This window comes from Capsicum annuum, chromosome 11 (genome assembly GCF_002878395.1).
Source record: "Capsicum annuum cultivar UCD-10X-F1 chromosome 11, UCD10Xv1.1, whole genome shotgun sequence".
In the NCBI taxonomy this organism is placed as follows: domain Eukaryota; kingdom Viridiplantae; phylum Streptophyta; class Magnoliopsida; order Solanales; family Solanaceae; genus Capsicum; species Capsicum annuum.
In genome coordinates, this window is record NC_061121.1 from 189,094,415 (window position 1) to 189,115,533 (window position 21,119).

Consider the following 21,119-nt stretch of genomic DNA (forward strand, 5'->3'; position numbering starts at 1 on the left):
GGTGTCGATTGAGTTTATGTGTGTTAATTGACTGTTAGTCAAGTTTCCTTATAATACATTTATTTGTTGTTTTTGTTTGTTATAGGCTCATTGTTGTTTATGCCCCAAACCAGAAGTTCAGGAGAACCATTATTACCCTTCAATCATGAACCTCATCTCATTGAAAGAATGGCTAACCAACAAGAAAATGAAAGATTAGCCGCTTTGGCTAATGCGTAATTAAATCAACAGAATACAGATATCCCAGGTCGGGTACCTAATCTAGATAAAGAGGGCTTGGGAGATGATGATTTAATTGACTCGGCTAATAGGTGGCATACAGCGGGAGTAGTTGCACCTGTAAATCGAAACTGTCCATTCAGAGGAAGACTAGACTGCCAAGCTATATAGTTTGATATTGACAAAAATGAGGATGATTTAAATGGAGCTGGATATACAGGGGCAATCATTCCATCACCACTATCTCCTAGGGTGAAATTCAACATCACCAGTACTATGATCCAGTTACTGAATTTGAAAGGACTCTTTTGTGGATTACTAGGTGATGATCCAAATATATATTTGGTGAATTTCATCAATATTTATAAGTCGTTTGATAATCCTAGAGTGGGATAAAATGCAATTCATTTGAGATTGTTCCCACTGTCTTTGTCTTGAGAGGCAACTATGTAGTTGAATGAACTGACTCCTGATTCTATAACAAAATGGAGGCAATTGAAAGGAGCTTTCCTAGAAAGGTTCTTTTCTCCCTCCAGAATGTTACAGTTAAGGGATGAGATCAACAGCTTTAGACAATTGGCTAATGAATCTTTTCATGAGACTTGGGGGAGGTTTAAAAAGAAGTTGACTCAATGCCCAAACCATAAAATGACTGATGAACACTTGATGGAAATATTCTACAAAGCTTTGAACTCACTTACAAAGACAATAGTGGATAATATTGTAGGAGGAGCTTTTATGGAGCTCACCTTTACTGAGGTTGAGGACATGTTAGAAAGAATAAATAAGACAAGTAGAGCTTGGCATACCAGAGATTCTATGTTAGCAAGCAATACTGGGTCTAGTGTAATATCAGCAGAGCAGCGTAGGGGAGAAGAGGAGCATGATCAAGATATGTCTCACATGAAAACCCAAATGGATCTGCTCATGAAATATTTGACATTAAGGAATGTAAAAAAGGTAAAAGTTGTGGTGTCCCACGGTAAAGGAGCTAAATCAAATACCGAGAAAGAGGCTACCTACTTGTATAACTTGGGGGTTTCTAGATTGGTGGTCAAGGAAACCAAGGTTGGAACTATCAAGGAGATTGGAAGAATAAAAGTGATAGAAGTGGACCGTATGTACCTCCTAGAAGCTGTGTTAATGCTGCCACCAGTTTAGGAAAAATGTCCATGGAGGACATGATGGAGAAACTATTACAGGGAGTTGAGGCGACCAATTTTGGGGTGACTACAATGAAGAGTGACATATCTTCCATGAGTCAACTAGTAAATTCACACTCATTTGTTATTAAACAACTGGAGCAGCAAATGGGCCAATTATCTGAAGCATTCAACCAAAGATAGAATGGGACTCTACTAAGTGATACAGTTTAGAATCTAAGGACTGATGGATCGTGTATGGCTATTACCACTAGAAGCGGTAATATGTTATCTAGTCCAGGATTAAGAGCATCTTCTTATACTGATATGGTTGAAATAGATTGGGAGATAGTTGATGAATCTTTAATAACGCCTATGGAGTTAGGAGTTTAGGAAAAAAAGAGTGTGGAAGTGGAATAACCACCTAAGCCAAAGGATGTTAGTGATGTGGAGAAAGGCATAAGAAAGGAGATAAAAGTTGCTCCAATTGAAATCCCAAGGCCACCACCCCCATTTCCACAACGATTAAAGAAGAAAGAAGATAAAGGCAAGTTTAATAAATTTATGTCTATGTTGAAGTAATTGATAGTTAATGTGCCTTTAGTTAAAGCACTTGAGCAGATGCCAGGATATGCTAAATTTATGAATAATCTTGTGACAAAAAAATAGTGGTAAGCTACGAACTGGTGGACAATCTCTATCATTGTAGTGTTATTTCTACAAGGTCACTGGTGCAGAAGAAGGCAGACCCAGGAGCATTCACTATCCCTTGTAAGATTGGGTCTCTGGATTTTGCTAAGGCCTTATGTGATCTGGGAGCTAGCATCAATCTGATGTCGCTAGCTGTTTATAAGAAGTTAGGTTTGGGAGACCCCACACACTCAAATATGTGACTTGTAATAGTGGATAGATCAGTGAAAAAGCCGGTTGGGATTCGACATGATGTATTTGTAAAGGTGGACAATTTTATATTTCCTACCAACTTTGTAATTCTTGATTGTGAAGAGGACTTTGAAGTACCCATAATTTTGGGTAGGCCATTCTTAGCAACTGGGAGAGTGTTAGTTGACCTAGAGTTGAATGAGCAGAAATTTAGGCTCAACGCGAAAGAGGTTAGTTTTAAAGTGTGTAAATCCATGAAACAACAAAAAGAGATGAGTGTTTTCTCGATCGTTGATGCATTCTATGAAGATGAGCTACAAATGGTATCATCGATATATCTTGACTAAGTCTGAGTAGTCAAGATAATCAAGTCGTGCCGTGACGTTAAATTAGGCACTGCATGAGAGAAAGCCCATGATTTTATTTTCATTTTATCATATTAAACAAAACTGCAAAAATAATAGTCGAACTACTACTGAAACTATGACGCTTGGTGGGAGGCAACCCATCCTTCTAATCATTTTTAGTTGTTTTTTATTAAGTGTAGGTGCATGAAGTACTAAAGAGGTGATTGGTACCAAATTCATTTTGAAAGTGAGCCATATCAAAGGTGGTAAGTTTAGGAGTAACGGGAACATTACAAGTAAGTTGGAGTGGTCAAATGTGTATGGCTTGAGTCATGATTCGTGTTAGAGTTGTGACTCAAATTATGTTAATATGACCCCATAAGTTTTGCAGTGTGACTTTATTTTGTGATTTTCCATGATGTCTGAGGTGGTAGCATAGGGATCAGGTTGATAGGCCCAATCCCAGAGCCCACCACTAATCTTGATGGGGGTTAGGCATTGAAGCCCCCACGGTATGGACCTTTTCCACCGCCTCAATTAGGAGATAGAGTGGGCATCAAAACTGCCTAAGTTATGGCTCCCTTATGCAGTGCCTAAATTTAATGTGGCTATGCATTGTGCATCGTGTAAAACATAGCCTACGCCTACTATTTCACTTGTGTGAGTGCCTTTGCAGCACCTAACCTGACTTGTGCAATACCTTAGGCGGCGTACACCTTAATGTTGATGATTTCTTGTGTGTCGCATACTTACCTTTGTGCGATAACATGTGCGACACCCGTATAGGTTCACTAATTCACGTGTGCAATGCCCAATGCGACACACACTTAAACTTGGGCGATAACTTGCGCGCCGCACATCACTCAAAATTTAGCTTAGTGTTTGACTTTTAATTGGGTCAACCCGACCCAAAATTCATTCTTTAAATAGAGTCCACACCCTAAATGCCCAAATTCACCCTTATTTCACTCCTAAGCCGTACAAGCTCTTACTATCAACATTCCTTTTATCCTTCAAGATTCTTCTTTGCTTCATAATCTCAACAATTCTCCTTTTATTTCCTCAATCTTCCATCTTTAAGGTAAGTTTTTCTTTCTTAATCCTTTGATGTTGTCACTTTATGTTATAATTGTTGATTGATTTCTTGAGTATTGCGGATTAAATTCTTGCCATAGCTTTGTAAAAGTAGTTTTGAAACTCTTGGGGAAGATGAACACCATTATTTTGGAAACCATCGTTGTTGTAGTAGACATCATTGTTGTAGTACTTTGATATTTTGCATATGATTGAATTGTTCATGACTAACGTAGTTTAGTTGTGTCGCCATTATTTCACAACTTACTTGATGGAACATAGTGTTGCTTAAATCGTGTGAATGTATGGTGTTTTGTGTATATTGATATATTGAAGCTCTAAGGCATAACTTTGTTCAAAAACAATTTTCATTGAAGTAAAATTGGTGGAATTGAAGTGAGTGAATTTTATTGTGACTAATATTGGTGTACCATATCAAAGTGTATGTCGGCGAAGTCTGAGTACCCAATAATAACACTTAAGTGGTTTATACTAACAAATTAAGTGTGGGGTGGTGACTTCACCACCTTCATATTAATTGTAATTAGCTTCGTTATCTGTGGCTGACGTGGATGATATGATGAATACAGGAAAAATGGCTCCGATGATGATCTCCATGCAGGTGGCATAACTCCTAATATGGATGAGGAGTACTACTAGCCAGGTTCTTTATCTTGTTATTTGTACTAAGGACAGTGCTTAACTTAAGTATGGAGTGGATGGCTACTTTGCTACTTGTTTTGTAAGAAAATAGGACATTCTCGTTAGTATACTTCTGTGATAGGATTAGTTATTTTATTTATTTTGTTTCTTGTTAGATATTTGTTTGATTTAGTCATAGTTAGGTTCTTTTCTCGATGATGGATGGATGATGACTGTCTTAAAAGAAAATTAGTCATTTACTTGCATGTAGTTGTTCTTGTGGATCACATGACATTATAACATAAGTATGTGATGGATCATTACGTTTGAAACACCTAGGCTCTAGTTGTGATTGTTGGTTTTATTTGAATTCACTTAATTGTTGGGTTGAGAATCTATAATGCTCCTAATTAAGTTGACCATGTACCATGAGTGTGTAAGACTGTTGTATATTTCTTATTGCAACTAATGCTAGAACTTTCCTAGTATGTGTACAAAGCAAAATAAAGATTGTGAGTTTAGGAGATGATTTAGGCATTTCTTTGACAGCTATTGTTCATGCCTTCTTTTGACCTATCTTTGCACATTATCTTAGCTAGCCTCATTGAGCCTTTAGCTTGTCCTTTTGTTAGGCGCATATGTAGCCTAACCCATTCTTTAATAGACCATAATTTGATCCAAAAGCTCCTAATCTCTTCAATGTAAAATTAATTTGAGTTAGGAGTTTGACAATAAAAGAAAAAGGTGAAATTAATGCCCCAAAATCTAGTTATTGGCCTGTGCAATTGATGTGGTTGGGAGTAGCAAAAATTATTGAAAAAGTTCCAAATTTTTTCCCAGACATGTTACAATGAACTTGTTTTGGCCCTGGTCTTTCTTGGACATTGTGTACCTCAACTAAGGCAAATCGCTTAAGTTGAGGGTGGCTATCATAGGGGTGCCTAACGTGAAATGGGTGCAAAAAAAATATTTGAAAGGGTTGCATACTCCCACCATAGTGTTATCAATTGAGTTTAATAGGATGTGGTGAAAACAAAAGATATGGATAAATGAAAGTAGAGTAAATTAGTTGTTAGAAATTGGTCTTAGTTATATAATGTAGTGTATTAAAGCGCTTAGGGAAGATAGTCACTATTTCTGGCTAAAATAGTTCCTACCCATCCTTTAGCCTGTGTTATAACTCATAAAAGACCTATTTGATCCTAATCTTAGCATTCTGATATTAATGGACAATTACACTAAGGGTAAGCATATGGTCACCAGTTGTAATTTGAGAATTCTTTGTGAGAATGAGCGCAACTTGATTCTTATATCCATGTTGTTAGAAATTGCATGATTGTTAGTGATTATGGGTAACTTTCTTGTTGTGAGGGCACATGGTTGATGAAGGTTGGGTAATTTATATGATTTCTTTACTTAAATAGTATGCATGAATTTACCAACTTAATTAGTCTATTCTTGAGGGTAGGTTATCTGTAGTAATGATCCATGAATTTACTTCTTGTTCATAATTGTTGTGTGAGCCTATTTGAGCATCTTGTTTTTCCTTCGTGGGTGTTAAGACTTGTCTAGTATGCATAAATGGATAAGTTGTTCGATGATGAACAAAGCTTTAAGTGTGGGGTGGTGATCTTGGGTGTACCTATATGCCTAAGCAACATAACTTACCCATATTTTAGCTAAGTTTAGAGAACAAAGTTCCTAGTTTCTTATGTTTTTACTCTACTTCTATGTAATTGAGCTAACCGATATGATTAGAATGATTACAGGTATTAATGAGGTAGATAGAGACATAATTGGACTATGGAATGCGGATGACATATGACACAAGAGAGAGTAGCAGTCTAGACCAAATGTGGTGCCTAAAAACTATGTCCAAGACTAATTTGTCATTTAAAGTTAGTCTGGGGACTTAGAAGGAAATTATGAGGGAAAAGTTATTAAAACTATTTGATTCTGAAAAGTCATGCATTATTCATTATTCTGTATTATTTTTGCACTGAAGTGGCGGTCTAGGACTAAGGGAGAAACTCAACTTCTTCTTCTCCACCAAAAATTGGATTCACTTTTTGGTATGATGAAATTTTCTATTGTGATTTCTATTTTTCTCATGAGTAGCTAAGTTTATTAGTTAGGGTTATGGAAGTCTTGTAGTATACAATCTATTACTTTGGATTTTTGTATTTATTATGCATTTATTTGTTTACATCATACTCTCTTCGCTTATCTTGAATTCTCGTGGTTGCAAACATAGAGGATATGCCTTAAAACACAACTTGTTCGATAGAAAGGTTGATGTTCTGAAAAGAGAGTAGTGATAAGAAAATAGGATTTCCAACCCCTATTTCATATATTAATGCCTTAACAGGATTAACTACTTGGAGATTTCATATTGTTTTTGTGAACACTTTTGATTCGAGAGAACTGAAGTGAATTAGTCCTTGATGGTTGAGAAACACTAGGATTATGTTATTAAATGCAATAGTTTTCTCTGTAAGCACGGTGCATGTATGAACTCGTAAAGCCCATAATTAGAAAGTATTGATAACTACAAGGTGAACATCACCCTAGCTTGCTATTTCTCTAGATTCAAATACTACACATCTCTCATCTTGTTAAACTGAAATCATTAATTTGTGAACTAAATCAAATTCACCCCCCCCCCCATTTTGGTCTTACGGAAATGAATGATTAAAAGTCAACTAATCTGCATACAACTTATATAGCACCATATTCCCTGTGGGATTCGACCCCAATCTAGTTGGGTTATATTTGACAACAACCGGTTACACTCTTATAAAAGAGTTGTAATTTGGGCGTACCAATAGCCCTTGATGTTTGTATAGACCCACTTACCAGAGTTCTCAGCTTCAGTTTTCCCTTACTCTAAAATTTGTTGTAAGAGATGGTTCACATAGTGATAAGGGTAGTGCAAGTGGTTCTAAAGATAGAGTTAGGGAAGCTCCTGAAGGTAGCCACGGGGTTACTCAATTCGATAGTGGATGTGGTTAGTGTTATGCTATACTTAGGAGACCTGAGGCAGAGGATTTTGATGCAGTTATTACAGGTATTGTCCCAGTTTGCTACAGATTTGCTTCCGTGTTATTTGAACCTAGATCTTCATTCTCCTATATGTCTACATATTTTACTTTTGGATTTTATATTGAATGTAAGCCCCTTTATATGCGTCTTCACATTTCTACCCCCATAGGAGATTCTTTAGTAGTGGATCAGGTGTACTAATCTAAACTTAGATTAAACTTAATTATATTAGATATTGTTAATTTTGATGTTATTTTGGTTATGAATTGGTTAGATCCTTATCATGCTATTTTTGATTGCTATACCAAGACCATGACCTTATCTACGCCGGGTGCACAAAGTTTAACTTGGAAGGGTACGCCTAATTTTGTCCCGAAGGGTGTTATATCTTTTCTACGTGCTCGTCACATGGTAGAGAGATGGTTTTTTTCTAATTTGACTCAAGTTTTTTATACTAATGTTACCTTATTGCCTTTTATGGACTTTATTTAGGTCTCATAAGTTCTTGGTTGTATTTCTCATGGGTTTGCCTTTATGACTCCAATCGTGAATGCTATTGATGTAGAGTCGGGCACCAAGGCCATCTCCATTCCTTAATATATCATAGATCCAGCTAAATTGGAGGAGTTGAAGCAGTTGCAATGTTTGTTGAGTAAAGGATTCACTAGACATAGTGTATCTTCTCCTATTTTGTTTGTGAAGAAAAAAAATGATTCTATGTGTATGTGTATCGATTATAGGCAGTTAAACAAGGTAAAGATTAAGAAAAAGTATCCTCTTCCTCGCATTGATGTTTTTTCTTTACTAACTTCGGGTGTTTCAGTATTTTCCAAGATTGATTTGAAATCTGGGTAGAACCAGTTAAAGATTAGATCTTTGAATGTTTCGAAGATGGATTTTTGGACTCGATATTTTCATTATGAGTTCTTGGTCATGTCTTTTAGGTAGAGAAATGCCCCTGCAGTATTTATGGAGTTCATTACTTGGGTATTTTAATCGTATCTCGACTCTTTTGTGATTGTATTTATAGATGACATCTTGGTTTATCCCAAGAATGAGGATGATCAAGTAAAGCATTTAGAGGGCGTGATGAGAAGTTGTATGGCAAGTTTTCCAAATGTGAGTTTTGGATGGATCCAACCTCTTTCAAGGGTCATGTAGTGATCAAGCATGGTATTATTGTTGATCTTCCGAAGATAGTGAGGATTCATGATTGGGATAAACCTACTTCTCCTACTGTGATTTGGAGTTTCATAGGCTTGGTGGGTAATTGATGTGTCGGGATTTAGTGGAACATTTAATGCTTAAAATAAGGAATTCATGCTTGGACTTAGGTTATATTATTGGATATGATGTGGTTCTGTGTATTGTTGTAGGTAAAATAAATTGACAGTGGAGTTTGACTAAAAAGAAAAAAGAAATGGTATAAAAAGGCAAAGTAACTGTCAAGGCACGAGTCATCAATTCACTTTACGACTCGTATCCAAACTCTTCAAGATACCAGAAGCAAAAGAAAAGCTGAGAAACCAAGTAAATATTGACTACGACTTGTAAGAAGTGGCTATTAGTCATTGAGAATAGTCATTAATAGAATAGTGAACATAACCAAAGTCTTGAAGTGAAGTTATAAAAGACTACGAGTTATAAGGCCTGACTACGACTCGTAGTGAGCAATTGTAATGAGACTAGTGTACAAGGTCCTAAACTTTTAGGCTCAAGTGATAACGAGTGAAGACCACGAGTCATAAGGACTGACTATGACTCATGGTGATAAATTTCAATGACAACAGAAGCTTGAAGCCCTGGAGATGAAAGTTCACTAGAATGCCCACAACTAGCAGCATACGACCCATAAGGAGACGTTACGAGTCGTAATGATTTCTGACTTACTTTTCCTATTTCATTTTTATTAGGATTTCTTTATTATTTTTAGATTCTATAAATACCTTATGGTTATTCGTTTATTAGGTTGCGCACTTTTACATTAATTTTGATATTTTTAGCATACTTTGATCATTGAAATTTTGTTCTTGAAGTTTATATTTCGCATTCAATTGGAGATTTTGGATTTTTCTCTTTCATCATTGTGCAATTAATTATATGTGTTCTTCATTGATTATCATAGATTGTTGCATGAACATGAGCAGCTAAACTCCTTAACCAAGGTTCTGGGAACCCTGGCGAATTAGTTATGTAAGGGAAATGGGAAATTTATCTATTCTACTGTAGTTGTGTGTATCACAACCTTCTTCATATTAATTAGACCCAAGCTACTACAGAAGCTTGGGAATTGTCTATATTCGAGAATATCCTTACAGGGGAGTTTAAGATTGGGAAAAAGAGGTTACAACAGTGATTCGGGGCTATCAAGCCTTGTCTAATCAACTTGAGACTCAAAAAGTGAGAGATGTACTAAGGTTATAGACAAGGGACAACAAGGTGACACCCTGAAACTCACTAGGTAAAGGGTGAAATCTATCAATGCATTCACAAGATAGTTGATAGTACATAGCTTGTCAACTTTGCATGCAGAGTAGGAGGTTAGGTGGATTGAACACAAGAATCTTACATAGTTGTAAAGCCAGGGGGAACACAGTCCTAGTGTTCATCTTCTATTGTTTATAAACTCAAGCATTCAAGTTTGGCTACTGGTTATTGTTGACTTCAAATTTCCCCCATTTACTTTTCTGCACTACTCGTGGATTTTGTTAAGTTTTAGATACTGTTCAATGTATTCCCTATGCATTTGAACCCACCTATTTTAGGCTACTATATTTGGCATCAACCGCAGCATACTTCTTTGGAGGTTAGTTTTGGATGACATTAAATTTTGGCATCGTTACGGTGTAAATTTTTTATTGAAGTTGGTAAAGTTTAAGAGTTTTTATTTTTTGTTTTTAGTTGGGTATGTACTGGTGTATGCCTAGCACTAGGACTCAAGGCAATCCCTTACTCCCTATCGATCCTAAACCACAAAGAATTTTACAAACACCATGAATGATGTCAAAGCAAGTTCATAATGGTTTGGGGTCTGAGATCCTAAAAATATACCTCTTTCTCCTCCTGATGATCCATAGAATGTTGCCATTAGATAGATAGAGCAATAGCAGAGACAGATGAAGAGAGAAGAGTAGCCTAGGATAACCAATTGGCTCAAAAGATGCATCTTGCTTTGCCAAGACCAATGATGAAAATTGTGATAGAGGGCATGGTGGTAGATCTAGAGTAGTCCCATCCTATTAGTATCTAATACTTTATGACAAAGATGAATACATGGGTTATAAAGCCTGATGAGACTGGAGCCATTGTTCCACCTGCTTTATCCCTAATGTCAAGTTTAATATTACTAGTGCAATGATCCAGCTGCTGAATCTAAAAGGTGTATTCTTGGTGGTAGTAATAGATGATGTAAACATGAATCTAGCAAATTTTACTGGGATATGCACTTCATATACTATCTCTAAGGTGGATCAAAAAGCACTGAGGTTATAGTTATTCCCTTTTTCACTAACAGGTAAAGCATCATTATGGCTGGGAGAAATTCCTAGAGGATCAATCACGACTTGACATGAGTTGCACAGATAGTTTTTGAAACAATTTTTCCCTTCATCCAGAATGTTGTAGTTAAAAGATGAGATCTATAATTTTCGGCAGTAACCTATAGAGTTTATGTATGAAGCATGGTTTTTATATAAAAAAAGTTGAGCATGGTACCCCATCACAGGATTCCAAGATCTAACCTGTTGGAAATATTTTATAAATCCTTGAATGTTAGCTCTTGGACAATGGCATACACAATATCTGGAGATGCACTTACACGTCTACATTGTGAGATGGCCCAAGAGATGTTAAATGAGATTTCTTTCACAAATTGAGGATGGCATACTCGAGAGGCTGATAGAGGGCTGGTACATATGCTATTGGAGCTAAAAGTGACTATAGAGCTAATGATGATATGGTAGCACAAGAAGGTGCACATCTCGAAACAAATATTGGGATGCTTTCAAAATAATTTACTGTAATAATGGTAAAAAAGTGAATCCAGTGGGGGCATAGTGATATACTTTCAAAGCTTATGAGTCTGATGCAGATGATGAAGTAAAGTATTTGGATTGCAAAGTGGTAAGTTTTTTAGCCAATGGGAAAAGAAACCAAGGTCAAAACTATTATGGTGATAGGTACCAAGAAAGGAGCAGAGAATGAGATGGCGATTGGAAGAGTAAGGATGACTACAATGAGAAGAGAGATAGATATGTTCCATCAAATAGACGACATACTGAGTCTAGAATGGAAGTAATGTTGTCAAAATTTGTAAAAGGCTAAGAAAGTCAAGAAAGTTGTCTTAAGGAGATTAAGGTAGATCTATCAGGGCTGAATCAGAAGGTTGAGTCACATTCCTAGTAATACAATACAAAACCTAAAAAAATGATAGTCATTAACATGCCAATACTACTCGAAGTGGTAAAATCACCATGGATCCACCCAAGCCCACCGTGAATGAGTCAAAGAATGATGTTGATCCTGTTTCTATTGAGGGAACGCCTGAAATAGACACAAAGAAATTGTTAGATATTAAGGATAGTAGTATGAAAGATAAAGGCAAGGGTAGGGTTAAGGAATCTGTTCTGAAAACCATCCCAAGACCTCAACTACCTTATACTCAGAGATTAAAAAAGAAGCAGGAAGACAGTAAATATCAAAAGTTTCTATCTATGTTGAAAAACCTATCTGTAAATATTCCATTATTTGAGGCATTAGAGCAAATGCCAAGCTATGCGAAATTTATGAAAGATTTGATCACTAGAAAGCAGACTATGAGCTATGAGCCTGCTGACAATGTTCATCACTGTAGTATTTTTGCCTCTAGATCATTAGTAGAGAAGAAGAAAGACGTTGTAGCCTTCACCATTCCATGCACTATTGGGTCTTTCAATTTCTCTTGGGCTTTATTTAGTCTAGAAGTAAATACTAATCTCATACCACTGGTTGTATTTAAGCAATTGGGGTTAGGAGCACTTAAACCAACATCGATAAGATTGTTAATGGCTAACCGAACCTTAAAAAATCTAGTTGGTATTTTATGTGATTGTTGGTAAAGGTGGCATCTTTCATCTTTCTAGTATATTTCATGATACTTGATTTTGAGGTGGACTTCCAATTCCCTATTATCTTAGGCAGACCCTTTCTAGCTATGGGTTAGGCATTGGTTTATATGGATTTGGGACAGATGAGATTTAGACTCAACAATGAACAGGTAATCTTCAATGTATACCATTCGATACGGCAACCAAATAAAATGAGAATCATGTCTGTGATAGACACCATTGACAATGAAGTTGATTAGAGATTGTTCCAAGTAAAGAGAAGTTGGGTGTTGAAGTATTAGCAGCAGTGATTATGAATTTTGATAGTGATGGAATTGAGGAGTACGACGAGATGGTTGTTGCTTTGTATAGGAGAGTTTCATATACTTACGCTCTAAAAAAGCTTGATTTGGATCTAAAAAATGGAACCACTCCTGCCGCTCGTCCATTAATTGAATAGCTAGCAGTATTGGAGTTGAAGGCCCTCCCATCCCATTTGTGCTTTCCTTTCCTGGGGTCCAACAACTTATTGATAGTAATTATTGCTATGGATTTGAAGGAGACTGAGGTAGAGGCATTATTGTCTGTATTGCAAAAGTTCATACGAGCTATAGGATGAACTATTTTGGATATTATGGGTATTTCACTAAGAATCTGCACTCACAAAATTCACCTTAAATCAGACTGTATATTGACTATTGAGCACCCCTCTACTTTAGGACGAGTTCATTCGGAAACTGAGCTAACCGATGTAATTAGCATGATTTCAGGAATTAATGAGGTAGATGGAGACATAATGGGAATATACAATGCGGATGGCATATGACACAAAAGAAAATACAGAAACTGAAACTGGACTATTTTGTTTCTGCAGTCGACTGTGGCATAGCAGGAATGAAGTCAATCCATGTCGAGAATGACATCAAAATCAGTCATATCTAATTCGACTAAATCTGCTAAAGTGACTTTCTAAAATATCATAACTGGGCAGTTTCGATATACCCACCGGGCTATGATGGTTTTACCCACTGGGGTAGAGACTGAAAAGGGCTTTGCTAGAATTTTAGGACTGATTCTGAAATCAAATGCTATATAGGGAGTGACAAAAGACAAGGAAGCTCCTGGATATAGCAAAGCATAAACATACACATGATAGATCTATAACATACCAGTAACCACATTAGGAGAAGTTTCCTGATCTTACCGGGACTGAAGAGCATATAATCTGTTTGGGTGTTGCCCACTAGTAGAACTGGAAGTGGTACCCTACTAATTTGGGCGATCGGAGTGAGATGAGGAATAGTTCTACTGACCCTGATAACCCGACTGGGGACAATCTCTGACTCTATGGCCTGGCTTTCCACATCCGAAACAAACATCGCTACCAGCTCTGCAAGCACCCTTGTGGTTCTTACCATAAGTCTGACAAAGGGGGTTAGTTTGGGAATTTCTGACACTTCCCTGAGACTTAGAGCTTGGCGCCCTATCTCTATTTCCATCCCTGAACTTAGTAGTTGGTGCACTGACTGAAGAAGAAGTTGGAACTAATGACTTAGGACGGAATTGAGAGCGGTTTGCTCCTTCTAATTTAGGCTGAGCAAAGATAAAACTACCTTTCTGTGCTCTCTTATTCAGTTTCTCCCTCATCTTAACCTTTTGATCTTCTATCTGCTGAGAATGATTCATAAGCCTGGCCAAAGTCATGTCACAATTCAACATCGTAGACTTACACTCATTGACCACACTATCGTTCACCCCAGAAACAATCTTACTCATCTTGGCCTTGCTATCTGCAACCACATGAGGAGCATATCTGGATAATTGAGTAAACTTAAGAGAATACTTTTTCACCGTCATGTTTCCCTACCTGAGGTTGATGAATTCTAACACCTTAGCCTCTTTCAGATCTTAGGGAAAATATCTATCTAAGAATGCAGTAACAAACTCCTCCCACTAAATAGGCCCTACATCATCTGGACTTTCTGACTTCCACTATTTAAACCAAGTGTGGACAACATCCTACAACTGGTATACAGCTAGCTCAACACTCTCGACAGGAGTAACCCCCATGATGTCTATAACCTTCTGAACCTGATCGATGAATTCCTGAGTGTCCTCATCTGACTTAGACCTGAGAAATGATGGAGGATTCATTCGGGTGAACTCCCGAATCCTGTCTACAGCTAAATTGGCCACTGGGTTGGCCGAAATGATTGTTGGTCATTCATTCTAAGCAGCAACTAACTGAGCAAAAGTAGTGAATGCAGCTTTGAACTTTGTATAAAAAACATGTTTTCCCAAAGGTTCTTCGGGTAGAGGGGCTGACTAATTTCCGTTTCTTCTTTTAGGAGGCATGTTCTGTAAAAAAAAAAAGGGAGAAATGGACCAGACTGAGAGATTGACTTGAGATTATGCTCACTGGCATGACATGAATGCTGAAAGAAGGAAAAATTATTCCTAAAACATCTTACAGCCTCCTGTACATAAATGTGGCGCGCAACACATGTATGCATAAGACTCTACTAGATGCGGTTTTCAGACTTCCTATGACACTATTTAATCATAGGCTCTAATACCTAGTTTGTAACGCCCCAAATCCTGGTTACCGAAATGCTACACGGTGCTCATGACCTTGAAGGACCAAAAGCTAATCCATGATTGATATTTGTACCTATATACTGCATGATATACTATATAAATACGAAAACATAAACTGAAAGGCCATAAGGTTCAAAATTGTAACATAATTGATAAATCATAACATATGGATGGGGGTATGAAATACCCAAAACACTGAAATAACTGTCTGAACGTGATAGACTGAAAAACCTCTAACTAACTAAACTGTCTGAATAAGGAGTGGATGGGATATGTCCCCAACTAACCCCAACTACTGAAATAAATTAATTTAATGAGATAATAACAAAATTTCCATGTCCTCAAAGGATGAGGACTCACTGCTAACTCTAACTACTGAGACTAGAATGTTACTTATGCTTTGGTGCTCATGCTTCTAAACCTATGGTATAAAATACCATATCGCAAATGCGTCAGTACTTTGAATGTACTGGTATGCATAGAAGTTAGACTGAATGCATGGGGTTCGTATGTATGAACAATACTGGCTAACTAACTAGTATAAATGTGATAATACACGCATGAATATGTCATAACTATATCTGAGATCGTGATAACATGAATTTACTGATAACTAACATGGCTGATAACTAAATTTTGATGACTGATATAGCTGATGACATGAGTGACTGTATATGATAGTCCTAAATCTGATGGAACTAGTTGAGTTTTATACTGTTCTGAGTTGACTGTATCTGACAGTCCTAAATTCTATAGAACTCTAAGTTCTCTTACTGAGACTGAATGACTGTATCTGATGGTCCTGATTCTATAACTGAAACTGTGGGAGTAGTTATCTAACCGGCATGCCCCTAATATGCATTATGGCTGAGTTGGGGTCTAATCTATAACCTCAATTGAAAGGGTGTCAATACCGCACCACTGGTAAGGACAAGCTGTGAGTGACCCTCATCTAACAGTGTCCTCAAAAGAGAATGGTAGGGCCCAAATCTAACAGTGCTTATCCACCTCATCAACCCTCATCTGACAATGTTGATGTCTCAACCTATGCTAGTTACATAGTTCTGGAATGCAAGAATGACTTCTAAGAATCACACCCTCATCTAACAGTGTGTGTTCCTATCCTTGGATTCACTCGGTGCTAATTTCTACTGCTATCTAAATAGACACTGATCATGGATTACTGAACTGAACTGGACTGAATTAACTAGTTCCATTAACTAACAAAATAGTACTGAGATTACTGTATTACTGAACTTTCCTGAGTCACATGACTGACTGAGTTCTATAGATCATGGCTTGACTGAGGATATCATGAAAATATGACACGGACTCTAAGGACACAACTATATTTTCAGGTACAAGTACCCCCAGGACTCAATAGAAGGAAACTGATAAAGCATAACTTTCTTGAGTATAAGACCAACATCAATAATACATAATCCATTGGCTAAGACATTTCATCAAACACTTGACATACATAACTTGTTCATGAATGGAGAATTCATATTGTCATAATAGTATGGCACTTTTCCTTCACATAGGCATTTAACCAAACATGGGGGGGAGCATGCTATGGTTATACAATCATCAACACATCTAATAATCAAGGATACATCAGTCAACTTGTGAATTGAAGGGTTTATGATGAATACCGTGTAATTTCTCACATACTAGAGTCAATTCTTGTAATTAATAGTCTATAACATGGAATGAAACCAAGCAACAACATGAACATCACTTTTCAATTCAATCAAATCATGAACATTCGTAAATATACAAATCTTTGATTTTGAAAAGAGATTCTTGAGCTTCATGGGTGAAAGAGACCCATGAATCAACACATGGCATACCTTAGTCCTTGATTTAACAAAGATTGATAGAGTGACTTTAGTGAAATTGAATCCCCAATTGAAACCCAGCTTGTTATTAAGAGAAAATTGAGAGAAACTAGTATATTTTGGGTTCCAAATAGCTGAATCTCGTGTTAAAGGGATAAAATAGGGGTGGGAAATTGACTCTTTTAACCTTGGACGTGTATTTTAAATTGGTAAAAATTTCCCAACCTGGACCCCTGGCGCTATCGCTTCGTATCACTGGAATTTGACAATTGGGAAATAGGAAAATGGCGCGATGCGGAGTCATCGCATTGCCACTTCATTTGCGATCTGAAAGTTTGGCATGATGTAGAGAAATCACGTTGGGACACTGGAAAAAGGACAATTGCCCTTTTATCTTGTAGTGCAGCGCGCCACTGACCAATATGGCACTGTTTTATAATAGGGACTTGAAATAGTCATAACTTCTTACCCAGTTATCGGATTTAGGCAAATTTTATATCGATGGAAAGTTTATTGAATTTTCCACATGACAAAAAGTGAAACTCTTGAAAAATCCTCATGGAATAAACGTCATTCAATTTAGAAGTTAATACTTGACATTCTTGAGACAAAATTAGTTAGGAAACTTCAGGGTATTACACTTGTTCACTTATAAATAAGGGATGATATGTTAAAAAATGTATCATTTATTTGGATGTCCACTTAATGTAATACTTCCTTCTCTCCATCATTATTCACAATTATGTTTCACCTCCTCCGTGATCTCAAATCTCAAATACTATGTCTTCAACCTCCTCCATGATCTTACTCCTTAAGTTATATTTATAACAATCTTTTATTTATCTCTATGTAACACTATAAATAGAGGTATAAGGATTTATATTGTAGACACTTAAATACTTGTACACTTGATATTTGAAAGAATGAAAAGTTTTTTTCTTATCTTGTCTTATTATTTTGTCTGCTTCTTCTTTCATATTACTACTCTTTTAGATTAATTTTAACACGTTATCAACACAAATTGCTCATTCTTCATCAAAAAACGGTGATAGATAATTTTTTTGTTGTTTCCGAGAACATCATAAGTGGTAAGTGTTATCTTCATGATAACTTCTTTTATTACAAATGTTCACTGATCTTTTTGAATTAAATAGCTACATATTTAGAATAGGGCAAAATTCAGGTATAGCATACTTAGCACCTTAATTATGAGATTCATAGAGACACATTCATAATTATATAATATAGCAAGTTATATTTTATATTTTTCTAAACTGTTGCTATAAAAATACAAATAGAACGGTTTTACTGCCCCATAATTAACTGATTTAAATCTGAAAATATTACCTTTAATTAACTGTTAAGATCACAATCTCATTAAAACCTCATTAATCACACATTTTTCATTATTTGCAAACAACCCTATTCAAATTCAAAAAATAGTTTCAGAAACATGTTCATTCAAAAAAAAATCAATTCAAATTAAGTTGAATCTTCAATTTTGCTCAAATTGAACAATTCGAATCAAGTGTAGTTTTTTCTGTTCTAGATTAGTTTCAACAATAAATTTCTTCTGATTCAACGATCAAAACTACCTTCTTCTAGAAAAAAAATTGAAATTCAACTATCTGTTGAAAATTCGTGCTTAAGTATTGTTGAAGGTATTCAATCGAATTTTTTTTGTGATTATACTTATTTTTAGGAACGTGTTTTTTACTTTGATCATTTTTTCTATTGATCTAATTGTGTTGCTTTGTTAAAACTATTCACTTTGTCGTAAAATTGTATATGAATATTTTCTAAAAAAATTGCAATTTAAAATTTATGCAATATTAATTGAACTGCTAGGACGAAAACTAATCGAATTCAGTTTTTCAAGCTGATCAAATTCTATTTTTTTGTAGTTTTTACTTGTCGAAATTTAAGAGTATATTTGTGAATATGCAAAGATGTTTTATATATGTTTTAGTTGTGGTCGAATTTGGAAGTTCTGTGTTTGTTCGTATTTAACGTTGAAAGAAACTTTTTCATTGTATTTAGCCTAAAGTAATTGACCGTTGATTCTAAGTTTAGTGTATCAAATATTTTGTAAATATATTTTTTATTAGTGTTGTTGGCTGATATGAACTGATAGAACAAAAAACTGATAGAATTTAGTCTTTTCCAGCTAATGATTTTTTTTTTAAATCTTTGTTGTATTTGTATTTTAAGTTTAACAAATGTTGTATAAATATATTTTTTACTGTAGTTGTTGGCTGTTTAACTTACTACAATTTTATAACTGAAAAATTGTGTTTTAATTTTTCTTTGGAAAAGTGTATGTTGTAACATTTGAATTCTTACTAAATATGATTATTGGGGAATTTTTGGTTAAATCAGTTAGAAATGGAAAGCATACCAGTTCTCGTGAAGCACTCAGGAAGGTGGACGTATGAAAAAAAAAATTATGAAGAGTACGTCACTGATGCTATACTGTTGAGCACAAAAGCATCATTCATTGAGCTGCATAATGTTTTGGCATCTCACTTAAATATGGACTTAACCAGCAAACGTATTCTAGTGGAATATCAAATCACTGGTAATACAGGCAAATACAAATACATAATGATATGAGTTTGAAGGTATTTATTTTGTAGAAAAAGAGATACAGGACATGAATTGTCTTCCTTTGTATGTAAGCATTTTGGATAAAGTTGTAGGGAGCAGCTTTGCAAGTTCATCTTTATGCGTTGTTGAAAGATGAGACGTCGTTAATAATATGCAAATAGTGATAAATACATCTAACGAAGGAGCTTTGATTGTTTCTGAAAATACAACAGACTTAGATATATTTGAGATGGATACGGTTCAGGTGATTATATCAGACCCATATCACAAACATATTGAGGAAGACCAGGTTTACTTGACGAAAAAAATTTTAAAGTCAGTCATGAAGGATTATACAATTAGGGAGAAATTTCAAATGCGAAGTGACAAGTCAAGTAAGAAAAGGTACGTACATTCTATATTATTTTGTTCATGTTTAAAATGAGTTTGAATATGTATTTTGATAGTATTAAAATATCTTGGATGCATTTATACATTGGTTTGCAAATCAGGGAACTATGATTTTTTATGTCGTGCTTCTGGTATGGGAGAATCTGGTATGTTTAGAATAAGAGAATTCATAGCTCAACATACTTGCCCGGTGAAGGACAAGGTCTATCCAAAGGCACATGCTACTATTATATTGATAGGTGGTATTGTTAAACAAAAATTGAGAAACCACAAACGAAAATACAGTGCGATTGAAATAAAAAAAATGACATGAAGTAAGATTTTGGTATGGATTTGACATAAAATTTATATTGGAGGGCCAAGGAAAGAGCGTTAGAAGAGTTGAGGGGTAAGCCATCAGCATCTTACGGGAAATTACCATTCTACTTATATATGTTGAACAATACCTATCCTGAGTCACATATAAAAACGAAGAAGAAGGATGAGAATGAGTTCTTGTGTGAATTTATAGCTCTTCGTGCATTCGTTAAAGGATTCGATCATTGTAGACCTGTCGTAGTTGTTAATGGTAGTCATTTGAGAGGAATGTATACTGGAACATTTGTAACTACATGTACGATGGATGGAGCAGGTTAGTATCATTTTTTTTATATTTACATTGTACACCTGGTCATATGTTTATATGTATTTTTGCATATAACTTGGTAATACAAATTTCTTTCTGATATATACATATCTGTATAAAAATACTTATATCTCCCAAGTTTCATGGATGAAAAAATGTATAAGTGATAATGTATGTTTGTGATGTAGATTTACATGTTAGTATACGTAATCTATAACATGTATTTGGTAAAATATACAGCTTTTTGGATCTGTATTTTTAATAACTACATATGCAGTTTCTATATGTATGTATATCAGAATGTCCAAAATGTATTTATAAATACAGGTCATATATTCCCTTTGGCATATGGTGTGCTTGATTTTGAAAATGATGGATCCTGGACTTGGTTCTTTGAGAATCTAAATAAAGTGTGCGGGGAAAGACAAAACATGTGTGTTGTATCTAATCGAAATCGTGTACAAAGATGTTCCATATTATGCATGTATGTGGCACCTATGGAGGAATGTGAAAAAACTTTACAGAAAGTCCGATGATGTATTATCGGAGATTTTTTATACAATGGCCAACTCATATTCAAAGTCAGAATTCCACATGTTAATGGAAAAGGTTGAGACAGTTGATAT

At 35.6% G+C, this 21,119-nt stretch overlaps 1 non-coding gene across 1 annotated transcript; it reads right to left on the reverse strand.

Moving 5' to 3' along the window:
• Positions 1-763: 763 nt before the first annotated feature.
• On the reverse strand, positions 764-869 carry LOC124889139. The gene has a single exon (XR_007047752.1). It is a non-coding gene; the product is annotated as a small nucleolar RNA R71 (small nucleolar RNA).
• Between the last annotated feature and the right edge of the window lie 20,250 nt (positions 870-21,119).